Genomic DNA, 3,682 nt, shown 5'->3' on the forward strand with positions numbered 1-3,682 from the left:
TCCTCTTTCACTCTCATCAAGAGGCTTTTTAGTTCCTCTTTACTTTCTGCCATAAGGGTGGTGTCATCTGCATATCTGAGGTTATTGATATTTCTCCCAGCAATCTTGATTCCAGCTTGTGCTTCTTCCAGCCCAGCATTTCTCATGATGTATTCTTCATATAAGTTAAATAAGCAGGGTGACAATATACAGCTTTGACATACTCTTTTTTCTATTTGGAACCAGTCTGTTGTTCCATGCCCAGTTCTAACCGTGTTCTTTGGAAGGAATGATGCTAAAGCTGAAACTCCAGTACTTTAGCCACCTCATGCGAAGAGTTGACTCATTGGAAAAGACTCTGATGCTAGGAGGGATTGGGGGCAGAAGGAAAAGGGGACGACAGAGGATGAGATGGCTGGATGGCATAACCGACTTGATGGACATGAGTTTGAGTGAACTCCGGGAGTTGGTGATGGATAGGGAGGCCTGGTGTGCTGCGATTCATGGGGTCGCAAAGAGTTGGACACGACTGGGAGACTGAACTGAACTGAGCATAAAATTTTGTGAAATTTGAACAAAATATGTAGGTTAGTTAATAATATCATATCATGCATTAATTTCCTGTTTGTTTTTTCTTTACAACATAGTATATTTTTATATTCTCTGAAGTGGATTTGAAGTTTCAAGCCTTATTCAATTTTTCTTTTTTAAAACACTAAGATAATAAAATTTCTAGACTTTTAACACTAATACTAGATGCCAAAATGCATGGAACTATGTCAGAGTTTGTGTGCCTATAAATTAGAAATCTAGCATTCTCTTCATACTAAGTCAGTAAGTAGAATCAAAATGTCATTAATTTTTTAGCTAGGCAAAAATTCATAAATTTTCTAAAATATATATATGTAGTATATATAATATACATATATGTCTGTATACAAAAGCTTTCTACTATGCTTCATAAAGCCTTGAGAAAGAACAACAATAACAAAAAAGAGGTGGTGGAATTGGAAAATATAAACTAAATGAAATGAGAGCACTGAATGTGAAATAGAAAAAGTGAAAAAACCAGATAAAAGTAAAAGATCATCATACAGTCCAGTTGGTTTTAAACATGGCTGCATTGAAAAAAAGCAACACCTGGGCATTTGTATTTTTCAAAAAGTTCCAAGATAAATCTGATATGCATCTGGATTTTAAAAAGTGATTACAAGTGTTTACAATTTGGGGGTTAAACAGAGTGATGTGGTAAGTGGAAGTGCATATACGCACATGATTTTATCCACCCAGCCTGTCTATATCTTTCGGTTGGTGCATTTAATCCATTGACATTTAAGATAATTATCAACATGGATGATTCTATTACTGTTTTCTTGGTTTGAGTTTATTTTGTATAGGTCTTTTCCTTCTCTGTGCATCCTGCCTAGAAAAGTTCCTCTAGTATTGGTTCTAAAGCTGGTTTGGTGGTGCTGAATTTTCTTAACTTTTGCTTGTCTGGAAAGCTTTTGAATTCTCCATCAAATCTGAAGGAGAGTCTTGCTGGGCAGAGTATTCTTGGTTATAGGTTCTTCCCTTTCATCACTGTTATTGTGATTGGCATATATTGTGCCATTTTCTTCTGGTTTGTAGAGTTTATGTTGAGAAATTAGCTGATAAGCCTATGGGAATTCCCTTGTATGTTATTTGTTGTTTTTCCCTTGTTGCCTTTAATATTTTATTTTTGTCTTTAATTTTTGTCATTGTGATTACTATGTGTCTTGGTGTGTTCCTCTTTGGGTTCATCCTCCCTGAGACTCTACACTTCCTGCACTTGGTTGACTGTTAGAAACGCATCCTCTTAACGGATGCATCAGAGTCAGCTTGGGGCAGTATTCCTGAGAGCGTGGTGTGTTTCCAGTGTTAAGATGGTTTTACGTAGTAAACATAGGTATATTCTTTATTTTTGTAGCCATGCGTTTATATGAAAGATATTGGTTTTTTCTTTTATGATAGTTATACAAATTTTCATTTTTATATTTAGTTTCTTTAAAAAACAAAACAACAGAAAACAATAAATAAATAACAATATGGGGTTATTCAGTTATGGTAAAAATTCTGAAAGTGGTTCAAGAATGACTGAAGTTTAAGAAATTCTCAGGTTGTCTCCTGAAAAATACAGAGTACTTAACAAATTTGTGGGTCACCTCTACACAAGGTGCCTTTTGGACCAATATGTGGCACCAAAACAAACAGCACTACTCTTTTTATCAACAGAGTTTGGTTTTAGAAAACTGATAACCATTGTCATGAAACAATATAGTTGAGACAAATGCCCCTCTGTCGTTTTTTTCTCTCATCATGTGAATATGAATAAAACAACTGACTTTGATATCAATATAGGCAGCAAGTGCTATCATAACATGGGGACAGGAGGGATGAAGATAGATTTTTCTTCTTTTTCTGGCAGAAACTCTTAGCACTAGGTTTTAATAAACATAAGAGACAAAGAATCTGTTTTTAGATGAAGGGAGAAGCACACCCATTACTCATGCAACATATTTATACAGGAAATACCACCTTACTACTACTGCTATCTCCCTTCTTATAATGTACATTGCTTTGCTATAAGTAATAAATAATGTTAGTGAAAATTCCTGCCCAATATATTTGGCTTCATTCCAAAAAGTTTCTTCTGTCAACAACTATTGTGATATTGTCATTTAGTATAAGAAATACGTATTTGGTTCTTCATCCCTATTTCTGGCATAAAGTTCCCAAACCCTTGGAATCGCCTAACTGTAGAATAATACAAGCGTCTTTGTTATGTTAATGAGATAACATTTGGAAAGCTCCTAAGGATGGAGGCCAGTTCCCAAAGGAGCCAAACCCATGATTAAGGAGCTAGGACCCAGTCCCTCAGTCTCATCCCTCACCTCCAAGGAGGGGTCAGGGGCTAGAGGCTGAATCAATTACCAAAGCTTTTTGATTTAATTATACATGCCTATGTAATGAAACCCCATAAAAACCCAAAAGGACAAGGTTCAGAGAGTTTCCAGGTTGGTGAACACATGAAAATTAAGGAAAGTGGTGCACCTGGAGAAAGCAGGGAGGCCCTTTCCCCACATCATGAAGATATACCTTCATGGATCTCAAAAATCAATGCTATGTTATGCTAAGTCACTTCAGTCGTGTCCGACTCTGTGTGACCCCACAGACGGCAGCCACCAGGCTCCCCCGTCCCTGGGATTCTCCAGGCAAGAACACTGGAGTGGGTTGTCATTTCCTTCTCCAATGCATGAAAGTGAAAAGTGAAAGCGAAGTCGCTCAGTCGCCCCCATGGACTGCAGCCTACCAGGCTCCTCCATCCATGGGATTTTCCAGGCAAAAGTATCCAGGTCAATAAGAATTCATTTGAAACCCTTGGTATCAAGTATGTCCCAGGATTCACAATCTCTTCAGTTTTAAAAACGAAATTTAGTTTATGTACCGTAAATAAAATAACGTCCTTATGAGATCTCAGATAGTTCTCTCTTATCAAACATATTAATATTTCTGTTGTAAATGACAAGAACAATCACATCAGGTAAGATTTTTAAAAAGACTAAATACTTTCACTCAGTCTAGGTCAGTCTTTGCTTACAAAGAGGTTCTGGTCAGGATACGTTTTGGTTTTGGATTACAGAACTGTAGATAAGACAGTACAGATTTATAGAAGCAGACATAT

At 36.7% G+C, this 3,682-nt stretch overlaps 1 protein-coding gene across 1 annotated transcript in view; it reads right to left on the minus strand.

The window, feature by feature from the left end:
• The window catches only part of MACROD2 (MACRO domain containing 2), a 2,254,506-nt gene that overhangs the window by 1,846,726 nt on the left and 404,098 nt on the right, over positions 1-3,682 (minus strand). The window lies entirely within an intron of this gene.

Source organism: Bison bison, unplaced genomic scaffold, assembly GCF_000754665.1.
Source record: "Bison bison bison isolate TAMUID 2011002044 unplaced genomic scaffold, Bison_UMD1.0 scf7180017864196, whole genome shotgun sequence".
Classification (NCBI taxonomy): domain Eukaryota; kingdom Metazoa; phylum Chordata; class Mammalia; order Artiodactyla; family Bovidae; genus Bison; species Bison bison.